The sequence below is a fragment of the Pararge aegeria genome, chromosome 24 (genome assembly GCF_905163445.1).
Source record: "Pararge aegeria chromosome 24, ilParAegt1.1, whole genome shotgun sequence".
In the NCBI taxonomy this organism is placed as follows: domain Eukaryota; kingdom Metazoa; phylum Arthropoda; class Insecta; order Lepidoptera; family Nymphalidae; genus Pararge; species Pararge aegeria.
This window is the reverse complement of record NC_053203.1, coordinates 7838024-7851421: the sequence shown is the minus strand read 5'-3', so window position 1 is coordinate 7851421 and position 13398 is coordinate 7838024. Positions and strand designations below refer to the sequence as shown.

Genomic DNA, 13398 nt, shown 5'->3' with positions numbered 1-13398 from the left:
ACAAACTGAGAAATTACATTTACATTTTTCAACTGGCGCTCATTTAGCCCAACGGCTAAGTCTAGCAATTCAAAGGGGCAATAGAGCCAGCATTTTGGGTACCATGCCCACAATAGAAAAGTTAGACGGCTTATATTTTTTGTAAATATTATTTTAATTTTTGTAGTTATGTGTAATTATATTTTACAAATAGGAACGGCAGTTCAAATCAAATTCTAATTTTCACTATCAAACACACAAGCTCTTTAGCTTTATAATACCAAAATAAATATAGGTATAGGGATAAATAGTTAACTTAGTTATTCGTATCTTTCGTAGCGAGAAAATCTAACGTGGAACGCAAGTGCAACGTTAGATTGAAAAAAAAATGAGGCCAGTCCATTTTTTTTCATAACAACGTAAGGAAACAAGTACAAAATAATAAAAAAAAAATCAAAGTTTCACATGTAAATATGGCGCTACATTTAAGCTCAGAACGAAAAAAAAAACATAGGAGGTAGGTACTCCTTTTTTGAGCAGTCTTGGAAAAGATTGATATTTCACCACAATACCCTTTGCTGAATTTTCATTTAACATCTACGTAGCTGAAGCTTTTATCTACTTTCTTTATCCTAATACGATCCATGGTTCCTCATGCGGTTAAGGGCACTATATTTTATGCCAACGAAGGTAGCGGACCGGAGTCCTTTTTTCGAGATCGACTTACTTATATGAATGATTTACCATGCAAAGCTTTATCGAATCGATAACTTTAAATAGCCATAAAAATGTTTATGGGGGGACATAATATAAACAACGCACCCATAAACCAGGAAATGACCAGACAGCGCAAGCCAGTGTTTAAGGGACAATAAAAACGCGCCAACTAATTAGACCAGCGTAAACAAACGAGCCAAGTTCTCTAGCCCTAAATTCCCCTCTTTTATTTAGGTGTCCAGACACAGTGTTTACCAAAAATATATTTATATGTATAGGGGCGTTATAAAACTCCAAATGAGTCGTAAAAGCCGGCCGGTTGCTGCGCTAGGGCGTATTTTTTATTGAGACGCTGGGATTAACGACCGCCAGTCAGCCCTTGCAAGGCTTTTGACCTTTAACAGAAACAAATAATGGATAAAGTCATGCCATATACTACTCCAAAATTATAAGACCGACAAAAACAGCCTCTTTTTACGAATGGAATGAGGTTAGGTTAGAAATATCATGACGGGACATTCGGGATTCGATACATAATAAACGCAACCTGTCATGATTGGTGAACGTCACTTTGCTATAGCTTGTGATTGACTTAAATTTTACAAGTTCGATTAATTAAGTCTTATGACTTGAGCGCCCATTTTATTTATTTCCCTACAAGTTAGCCCTTGACTGTAATCTCAGAGGTAAGTGATGATGCAGTCCAAGATGGCAAGGGGCTAACCTGTTAGGGAGATAGCAGTTTGGATATTAAACGAAAACCCCTAATCGGTTTTAACGCGAGATCGTACCGGAACGCTCAATCTTCTTTCAGTTTTTAGTTGCTGAAATTTTAGTTCCTTGGACACCCATATTATGGCGTAATACTTACACCGCCAAAATGTCATGAATATATTAGTGACAAGATACAAAGGGACAACAGCTTGTACGCAGTTATTTATAGGTCAGTCTGGACAGTGCACTATTGATTGACAGTCGTGAAATTGGGCGTACACCATCGTTTTATTTTAATGTAAGAAATTAAAATAATAACGTTGACATTATGAATTTATAATTTCAAATCCGACATCAGCTGTTTCCATTATAATTTTTAAATTGGTGCTTTTGATATTATAAGGTGTATACATTTTTTATCATCGATTGTAAAACACCGGGAATTTTATAATAAAGTCGTTTATAACACTGAAATGACAGTTTAGTTGCTTTCATTGTAAGTTTATTATTTTCTAATAACATCTTTTAGTAAAAAATGTTGTTATAAGGAATTAATTGGTATTTAAACTTTTGTGAGTTAAGTTCACAACATCAGTTTTTTTTTTTAATAAATAAATAATACTACGATAATACACACATCGCCATCTAGCCCCAAGGTAAGCGTTACTGGTGTTATGGGTACTAAGATGACTGATGAAAATTTTTATGAATAATATACATAAATACTAAGAATATACATATAAACACCCAGACCCTGAAAAACATTCATGCACGACACACAAACATTTTCCAATGGAACCCACGGCCTTGGACTCAGAAAGCAGGGTCGCTGCCCACTGCGCCAGTCGGCCTTCAATGTTTAGATGAGTAATATAAGAAAAATTACTAAAACTAGTCGGGCAATCTCCGACAAAAAATCTGGTGAGTTCAGCCGTCAATTACACATGTTAAGTAATGAATTAGTATTCTAATAACTAACTCCATGTTTTGCTTGAATTGTTAAGCTATCGATTGATTTTTTTTTTAAATTACAGTATAGTCTTAAGACTTACACATTAAACCACCGATCAATTCAGTGAAGAATGAATCTATGCCCAATTTTCATATTTTAAATATAGGTAAAAATTTGATGAAATAAGGCGTGATTTAGATTTTCATAAGGCATCAGAATATGATTCAATAAATATCTTTCATCTTTGGAAATCCTTGGAGCGACCCCTTCGTCACAGGCTGGTAGTTTGTCAACAATAACTTGTATAATTTTAACCTTTGCCGTGTCGATGTTTACTAGTCTCACAAGCTTGGTCCAAGTTAAAGAAGGAAATGAAGAACGTATAAATAATACTTTAAATAAATTATCGTATCCCTGAAAAGCGATTTCTGCCAGGCAACCATACAGGTTATATTGACCGGTGACTAACTGAATTTAGTTTTGTTAATGTTCCAAACATAAAGAATGTTTACGACCTCTTTGGCGCAGGGGTGAGAGTTGTGGTTTCAAGTTGGAGGTCCCGAGTTAGATTCACTGACTGGGGCAATTTAGGAATTTAGAATTTCTGAATTTTCTCTGGTCTGTTCTAGTGGGAGGCTATGGTCGCAGCTGGTTATCGATAAAGAGGTACCGCTAATCGATTTAGCGTTCAGGAACGATGTCGCATAAAAACCAATTAGGGGTATGGGTTTTCATATAACTGTCATATTACCTAACGCTACTATATTAAATTGCATCATCACTTTCAACCGGGTGAATTTGCAGTCAAGGGCAATCTTGAAGTGGAATAAAATAAAAGTAGGTATAATGCTTTCTCTTTCGAATTTGGTTAAAAAAATAATAAATAGATATACTTATGAGTTCTTAGTAGTGGGAAGATATCTTGTGATATCAAGTATATTAACCAGTTTTAAGTGCTGCCAAATATGATCTTCTTCAATTGTTTATCCAGGACAAAATTTAAGGCAAAAGGGCGTGGGAAGGAGAATAACAACGTGGCTGAAAAAGCTACAAAAGATGTTAAATGAAAGCATACGCTCGCTTTGAAGAGCTGAAGTGTCAAAGTCCAGGTTTCCAGAACGATCACCGAAAATGGTTAGAAGAATATAATTCCCTAAATCAAACGCTATCACCTCATAACTTGAAGAAAATGTTTTTGATGTTAAAGATGTTGTCTCTGTAAACACGTGCACAGGTGCTGCTTTTCCGAACGCATCTTTGATAGCGTATTGTGTTACAAGCAGAGTTTTGTTTTACATTTCTACAACTCTGTATTTACTTTACCATTTTAGATATAACGTTGGGATGGGGAATAGTCAGACGATTGGTTAATTGGATTTAATTTTTTTATTCTACGTATGCTGGCTCAAAATAGTAATGCAGGGGTAAAGAAGAAAACTAAATAATAATATTTTTTTGAAATTAAACTAATTAGATTTCTCCGCATTTTTTATTTCATTTCGTTATCCAACAAACACTGCCGTTTTTTTCAAACATTTCTACATGTGAAAAAGTAGGACTTTCTTATTCCGAACTTTGTCTATCAAGACGATTTGTAACTTATTAATAGATATATAGAAACACTTAACAGTAATAATGACCATAGTTGAATTTAGAATTTTTGAGAAAAGTTTCTCAGACCATGTTAAGAAACTTGGTACGTAGCTAAAAGTACATAACTTAACTCATATTATATTATTACACTAGGATTAACACTGTAAAGCCAATAAGAGGGGCATGCCTTGGTGGTTTTTAGTTCGGGTATACCCCCTTTAGGGGGAGGGGAGGGGGGGAGTCCCACATAACCTCCATCCTGCCCAAGCGTAGCAATAAAGCTTTTCCACCACGCCAAAAAAAAAAGTATAAAACTGTAAACTAAAATAAAATGGTGGTAAATCATATATATTATTACATTTGTTATTTTATTTAATTATTTATGTATATTATTTTTTTATAGAATTGCGATTTCCCGCCTCTAATTACCTTATTCCATTAGTTAAGGAAGAGCCTGGAAGAGATCACTTTTAGTGATAAGGCCGCCTTTTGCATATAATTTATGTTATTGTAAGTGTTCCTGTGTGTGTTTCTTTTATTATGCAATAAAGTTGTTTAAATAAAAATAAAATAAATGGTGAAGTTCTAAATTTTAGAGCATAATTGATAGACATCAGTGAAAATACTAAAGATAATAACGAAAGTATTAAAAGCCCTCAACTGTAATACCTAATACCATATACCATAATATGCAAATACTAAAACAAGAAAAAGAAAACGAAATAACTAAAGGTAAGCAATTGAAGTTCAACAAAATAAACACCAATTGAAGCCGCGATTAAGGCTGTATTACGGCAAAATTGAAACAGAGGCTCATATTTAAGCCTAATAATCTCGAACGCGATACAAATAAAAATCGATAAACAAAACATCGGGAAGCTGAAAATCGAGAAACAAAACTCTGAGGGTAAAAATCGAGTAACAAAAAGCGTATCATGCAACGTTGCGTGCGCACAGTAGCTAAACAATTGCGATGCAGGTCCAGTTCTCATTAAATCGTGCGTGTTAAGTTTCAGATCGCTTTAATAGCTTCAACAAGGTATTTATTAGAGGATTTATCAATTTCTAATATTTACGATATATCTTTTAGTTCATTTCCTGTTACTTTACACTCATTAATAACTTGGTTAAGACTGCGACTCGTCTTTGGCGTCGTAGCGATTCGTAATTTTTTTTTCACTGTCTTTACTAGCTAGCGGTTTTTACAAATCCCATGAAATCCTGCTTGTACCTACTCTTAAGATAAAAAGTAGCCTGTTAGTGTTAGTCTCCGTTCTTTTGACCATCGGTATGCCAAAAATTAAGTTGTTAGTTAGTGCGTTAAGGAGGGGCAAACAAACACACGTTTGCATTTATAATAATAGTAAAAAAATATTTTATTCCGTATATGATTAATTATTATTCTAAGGCGAAAATTTTAAAAATATATAAATTTTTTTTTCGTATTTATTTACACTGTAGCGTGCCAGTAAAATTTAAGTATATAACAAAGCTTATTTAAACGTGGTAAATAAATGAATAAAAAACCAACGCGTTCTCAAACATCCTTATTTCTATCGCCAAGACTAAAGTATTAAATAGCCATTTTCATTAAGGCACTGCAACGCTGCTACTGTATTAGGGAAAAATGCGTAAAGGTCATAAATTGTTCCTCTCTTTTTAGTTAATAAGAACTTTTAAATGCGTCACAGTGCTGGCGGGAAACAATCGCGCGTAAAACGCAACTGCTATTTATTGTTAGGCCCGATTAATGTTATAATGGGTGCTTTGCTTTAAGTAATTAAAAGCAAGCTGCTAAATAAGAAGCGAGGTTGTAGTTATGTTATTTTTCCTCTCAAGCTTCTCAGATCCCCGATACCACGCTCACGGTCTGCTTTAAACGAACTTTTAGTGGAGTCTCCTAACTGTGACATATTTGCAGGTGACTAGAATAAATTACTACGCCAGTCACTTCAGTTTTCTGAAATAATGTTACTACTTGGATTTTATTTAATTTATCTATGTGTTTTTTTTTTATTTTTATAAATTTTTTGGTTTGTTTTCTTTTTATTGTTGTTAGCATTATTTATTTTTATTATTATTTGTATTTCCCTATTTTCTATTTTTTGTCCCCTTATTTAAAAAAAATACATATTGTTAGTGTAGTTCATAAGCATAATAAGAATAATAATGTAATTGTTACAAACAGTGGACAAATCCACTAACACTAATGTGTAAGTGGATTTGTCCGTATTCATATTGATAATAAATAAATAAATAAATATTACGTAGTAGCCTGCGAGTTCCTGTTTTATTCTGTTTTCCAAAAATTCCGTTAGTTTTGCCGAAATAAAATCCTCCTTTTCTTCCAGGCTACAAACCTCGAGACCTTTAATACAGCAGTGCACAGTTAATGGCTTTTATTGATTGATGATTTTCCTATTTATCAACAATTATAGCGATAAGGCCGCCTTTTGTATGCCGCTTATGTCTATTTTTTTATTCTTCTTCTGTATTTTTTTTGTGTGCAATTAAAGAATATAATTAAAATAAATAAATATATCAAATTAAGCTTAATATTAATTTTGTTTTACCAATTCTATTTATTATATTATTAACTTATATCTTTAAACGAGCAATTCTTGTATATGTATAGTTGGAATCTCGGAATCGGCTCCAACGATTTTCATGAAATTTAGTATACAGGGGGTTTCGAGGGCGATAAATCGATCTAGCAAGGATATTAGATATATAATTTTTAGAAAATGTCTTTTTATTCGTGTTTTCCGGTAATAACCGGTTTGGTGCAGACGAAGTTGCACGGGTCAGCTAGTATTAAATAACACGTACAACTACGCAATCCCAATAAAGACACAAACGTCTAATTCCCAACACATGTTACACAATAGTTTGCCACACACGACGTATAATATGATAATTCTTTTGTTTTAACCGTCCCATTTTGTATTTCGCCCTCAATGATTTGTGAAGACAGCGCGTACAATGAGATCGGGATGCGGGCGAGAGAATGGGATATTGTGCTATAGAAACCATTGTGGGGACATGTGTTAGATGAAGGTTCCCGTAAGTGCCTTTATAGTGCTTCAAATGCGTGTTTATGCATGAGAAATACGGGTTAAGAATACATGTATGTCGTGTCGTGTCGTGATGCATGCTAAGAGCTAACAGGGCCCTGATTCTCTGTCGCATTGATGGATTTTCTGCAGGCTTCGGTCATGGCTAGTTACCTTGTGCTTGGTTCCAGTAGAATGTTGCGTAGAAACCGATTAGGGGGTTGGGTTTAATATAATTCCCATACCCATAACACGTTAACCCGCTACAATAATAGACAGCATCATCAGTTACTAATAGGTGAGATTACCGGGTTAACGTTTTATGGACTAATAAAAACTGAAAAGTGCATTGTATCGAAAAAAGTGCATTAGCGATGATTGCTGTAGAGTGCAGAGGACAATGATTTACAATTTACAATTTACATAATCCACGACAATCAGACAAATCTGACTGTTATCATCATCATTCGTCATTATCAGCCCCATATACAGTCCACTGCAGGTCACGGATCTCCACTCAGAATGACTAGGGCTTAGGCATTTGTTCACCACGCTGGCCAAGTGCGCATTGGTAAGGCAGTCGCCATTGAAAACGTTGCACTTCTATACTATTTGTTTTCTATACAATAAATCATCGTCATCATCATCACATCAACCCAATACCGGCCCACTACAGAACACGGGTCTCCTCCCACAATGAGAAGGGGAAGGCCGAGGTCTAACACGCTGGCCCAGTGCGGATTGGTGGACACCACACACCTTGGAGAACTGTATGTAGAACTCCCAGGCATGCAGGATTCCTCGCAATGTTTTCCTTCACCGTTGAAGCAAGTGATATTTTAATTACTTAAAACGCACATAACTTAGAAAAGTTAGAGGTGTGTGCTGGGATACAATAAATATACTAACATAAATATACTACGACAATACACAAATTGCCTTCTAGCCCAAAAGTAAGCGTAGCTTATGCAATGGGTACTAAAATGACTGATGATTTTTTTTATGAATAATATACACTGATAAACATACATGTTCATCACAAAACATTTTACAGTAGTGGGAATCGAACTCACGGCCTTGGACTCAGGAAGCAGAGTCGCTGCCCACTGCGCCTTCGGCCAATCGGCCGTTACAATGCATTTTGTGTAGGTGATATAATATAATTGCTTAAAACGTACACAACTTTGAAAAGTTAGTGGTGCGTACCGAGGATCGAAATAAGTCATCAGAAGTTGTCGTATCTTACTGCTAGTTCATTATCAGTGAATGGATACTGTAGAGCATATTTACCTAAACTTTGAGACTTCTTTACGACTCTTAATTTCTTCAACGAATTCGTTCGTTCGACATCACTCAAGTAAAAAGTACTATTAATAGAGTAATAGAGGTATGAATTTATTGGAAACTTTATACAAATAAAGTTTCTTTTGATTTTTTGACAATAATCATAAGCAAAATGAGAATTAGAATTTTTAGATATTTGGTTCCTTTTTCTGCTTTAACATTTAAAATTTATTTTAGCGATGTATCGCAGATGTCTTGAAAAAAAAATGAAGTCTGGAAGTCTCCACTTCTGCCTGTGTTCTTCAAAGCTTAGACTGATATTACTCTACCTATTCCTATCACTTCTCATCATACAAGTCATCAAAGGCCGAAAAAAGGATAACTACACCTACTCATTCCATTGCTTTTATGCTTTTAATAATACTCGTACCTTTAGTAGAAACAGACGTGCCTTCAAGACAAACATATAAATCACTCGAAATGAAACGTGTTAAATTCCCTTCGGTCAGTTTTTGCATTTCCAAGAATAATTATTGGACAGACGACCTGTGGGAAATGCAGTAAACGTCGTCTATTTGTGTAACTGTAATGTAAAATTATGGTCAACACTAGCTGTTGCTCTCGGTTTCGTACGCGCATTTTTCTTACATAAAATTTAATTTATGATGTGTGTCTCCTAGTGTGCATCAAAACTTGCAAAAAATATATATAGAAAATTAAAGTTGCAAACAATAATCGAGTCCGTTAATGTCATGATCTTAAGTGAGTAATATCAGGTATCAGATATCAAGTCAATGCTTACCTACTTAAGTATAAAGTGATGGGTAAGTTTATTACAAAATATGTTTATATTTGTGTATTTTATATTGACATTAGGTATGTGTATTTATTTATGTAGGTTTATTTTGTGTCTTTACTTAGTGCACCATCCACTGTCCGTTTTACTCACAGCTCACTCACCTGTAAAAGATAACTTTAAGTGGCCGCCTTTGCACCCTAACACTATGTATTTTTCTCTTAGTTTTTCGTTGCATTGGCTCTTTGTGTTTTGTTGCATTATAGTTATTCTACCTATCGAAGTTAATAATTTCAGAATAATAACCGATAACAATCCCAGCTTCCTGTTATCGAAGCATTTAAAGGTCTGACCATCAGGCCCAATCTGGAAACCCCCATCCCTTAATAAAAAAGGAGCCAATCGGTCAATCGTCCCATAAACCAGTTCCGGTCATAAATTGGTCATTCCCTTCATCCTGTTACGGGGAAGCTATTGTCATAACCGTTTATAAATAGATGGATACTCCTAGGGTTGCTACTTTCGGAGAGAAGAAATCCGGCTATATATAATAATAAAAAAATTCTGTATGACACACCAAAACTAAACATAATACAAAAACAACTTATAAACTCAGTAAGGGTGTAGTGGCAGCCTTATCACAGCGATCTCCTCCAGGCAACATATAGAGGAAGGAAAGAAACAGTGACAGCAAAATAGTGGTGGTAAAAAATATAAAAAATTTCCCTTGTTTACTATAACATTGAAGTCTTTAACTACTAGCTGTTGCCCGCGACTTCGCCTGCGTTTGATTTTTTTTGTTAATGTGGCATTAAATTGTAGTTCTAAAAAAAAATAAAGTATTCAGTATCGCTAAGCCTTCAATGAGGGGTTTGCTGCTGTCCGCTGAGGAGTTCTCTCCTCTATCTCCAACCACAGTTTGGGCAAAATTAAACATATATTATAACCTCTATAGTACAAAAATAATTTATTAATTCGGTTATAATTGGCGATAACCACATTCGTAAACTTAAAACTAAAGCTACGAGGGTTCCAAACGCGTCCTGGTCTAAGAAGAAGCCCACAACAAACTTAGCCGGGTGTTTTTTTTTTGTTATCACCATCTCACAAATATTTTTTTAACTCGTGGTTTTTGGGTAAACCCAATACCTAAAAACACCCTCAGGATAAGAAGAACGAAATAGTGGAGAAAATTATATCATAAGCTTTTTTGCGCCAGAGCGTATTATACAAACTTTTAAATATTTGTTTTTTTAATAAAGCTATTTCTTGATAGGTCATGAGATGAATCGGCTGTTAATTTCTCAAAAATATAAGCGTTTTAATCTATCTTAACTATTTCACTTGATCTTATTTTTGCTTACTTGGCAACCCTACCTGAAACAAGCTCTTCAGTTCGGTTTAAATTGCTTTGGATTCGACAATGTAACTTTATTGGATCGACTCTACAATTTTGTACAATATAGTTTAGAATACTGCAATCCTTGAAAGGTGAACACCGACTGAATATTGTGAATTTGAAAAAAGTGCTCATGACAACATAAAAGTAATTTAAAACCCCTTATCCTCAATACTACCAATAATTATGGATTTTGTCCTATATTTGCAATTTTAACATGATCGAAAACTTAGAAGCGAAAAATTTATTAAAACTTGGAACCAGATAAGCAATTTTTTGACATAAGCTACTTCACTTAAAATCTACAAAAGTTATAGGGGTTTTTTAAAAACAGGCAGACGAATAGATGTGAGGACAAATTGACAAAGTGTAAATGAATGAATGAATACACTTTTATTTTACACCAAAGAGAAATGTAGTTACAGAGATATACACATAGAGCCAGAGAGTACAATTTGGTTTGTCAAAGAAAGCAAGCCAAAGAAGGAAAACAAGGTTAAAAAGTACAATTTTAATAAACTCGTCTGTTTTAGATACAATCTATATAAGTTTCAATATCTTATGCAACATCGATAAAGTTTGAAACCATCTGTTAGTCTTTAAATACAATAATCCTAACTGAAGAACAAATAGTTTCAGATTATTTTTAGTTAAAGTGGGAGGTCAACGATGCAATGCGATGATGTAAAAGCGATTAGCCCAAATATTATTTGTGCTGTCTGTCTAAGTGGCGCGTGTTATATAACTTTCAATAATGATATTGAAAAAAGTTATAATAACATTATGGTTTTTAGTACCTAACTAAATATCTAAATGACCTTGCTTTTGGTCAAGTAGAAGTAATAATTTTTGGTACACACCTCACTTGTATTTAAATAACGCAATAATTTTATTATAGAGACTACAATGTTGCACTTTTATCAGCATTCTATAAAAACAAATTAAAATAAAATACGATGCTCATAATAAACAACACAACAAAGTATTGTACAAAGTATAAGTACAAAGTATTTAATTTCTTTATCATCTTCATCGAAACACAGTCGTATTGAAACATTTTATTTTTGTAACTGTTTTGGTTTTATCGATTCTATCCATCGATAAATTTAAGACCGGTTTGTATTACACACGCAGTAAAACATTTTCAAACATAAATAAAGCTGTGAATACTATATTATGCTCTGATTTTATATCTATGTATAGTTCCATTACTCTACATACTTAGTGAAGTAGTAAGTAGTAAGTATACATATAAGTATAGTATACTTAAAACGTAAGTTCAAAATGTTCAACAATGAATAAATGACAAAATTCTCACTAAGTAAGTTAATTTAACAAAAATAGCTACTTTGAAAATCGTTATTTGACTCCCCATTAAAGTTAACACATCTAGTGAAAAAGACATTTAATACCAAAGCACAAAGCAACAACTGATGCGAAACTAAAAAGGTTTTATGAATTAATAGGCGAGGTGGCACGCGATGTTGATCCATCAGCTCAAAGATCTAGTTAATGGATCAAACGACAGCCGACTCGCAACACCTCTTTTGTGCCGGGACGAAATCGACTTTGACGAGGCGCACGGAGCCAAAATAACCGATCGTGTCCAACCCATTGTGCGTGATATAATTAGAACGCTTGGAAATAAACACGTGGTGGCAATTATCGCAGCAGCGGGTTAAATGAGGCAGCGTGCAGTCGTTAATGGGCACACTCGGCCCCGCTTCCGGCGTCAAACTCCCCAAACCGAAGGTACACTGGACTTCAGAGGGAGATAGAGGAATTCCAAAACCATCACCATCAATCATCCCTGTATAATATACTCTGATTTTATAAATATGTTAACTTATAATTGCCGAAGAAACGGGTTTATTAAACAGGCTTCTCTTTTAAGAGCGTATATAAATTAAACAGTGGGCTGCATCCATCTTCTCAGGCATGATTTAAGAGACTTCTTCATTTAACTCTACTCACTTTACTGTACGAACAAAGGCTCTATTTTTTCCGGAAACTGTAGTAATAAAGTAAAAGTATTGTAGTCCGGGCATACACATGAATGCTTTAACGTGCCATTAATCAGATTGGTAAATTCGTAAGTGTTTAGTAAATTTGAGTTGAAAATTTTACTCCATGAAGCATTCCACGAGGTATATGCGAGACAGTGGGAACATTAATCATTTCAGTCGGCCGAGGCAACTCTGCCTCTTCATACATCGCATATCCTTTGACTGCGGCAAGTAACTCATTTGTTGAAATGGACCATCCTGCTTTTATTAAAGTCCGCCCTAATATTGTAAACGTCTCAATTCCTTTGATGACTTCCTGTTTGTCATTTGTTAGGGATCAGGATCGATCCTTTTTTTGTACGGCCATTATGTCCGGTTAGAGGAGATTAATGTTGTTAATTCAGACTGGCACGTCCGTTGTTGCAATAAATTACCATTAAATAACACCTTGTCTCACGTGAACATTTTACGATCTAAGCCGTAGGTCTGAAGTTTTATGGAAACCCTTATCTATATCTTAAGATTTTACCTGCATTCGACCCAGTATAAACTTTTTGCCTAGCCAACCATCTGCAGCATAGTATATTGAAAATCCATCGGAGTAGTTAACTATAATATTAATGAGAGTGCGGGGAGCATAAATTTTAAGTTTATTGTCCGTAACAAATACTGCCGATACGATATAGTTTACACAACAAAGTTTGGTGTATAATATTAATAGAACATGAAAAGGTAGCTGATACAGTTATGCAATAAAAAGCCTCGCAGCATGTAAAGGGCCAAATGCTTAATGAACCACTCTATTTTATGGACTAGTCCGATAAAGAGACCTGGCGTTTTGGAACGAGCCGAGTGCATGAAACGGTCGTAATACTAAAGGACACTTGACTTGCATTGCAGGCGTA

At 34.6% G+C, this 13398-nt stretch overlaps 1 protein-coding gene across 3 annotated transcripts in view; it reads right to left on the bottom strand.

Moving 5' to 3' along the window:
- LOC120634479 (transcriptional activator cubitus interruptus-like) overlaps positions 1-13398 on the bottom strand; it is a 157025-nt gene that overhangs the window by 66532 nt on the left and 77095 nt on the right. The gene's annotated exons all lie outside the window — the stretch shown is intronic.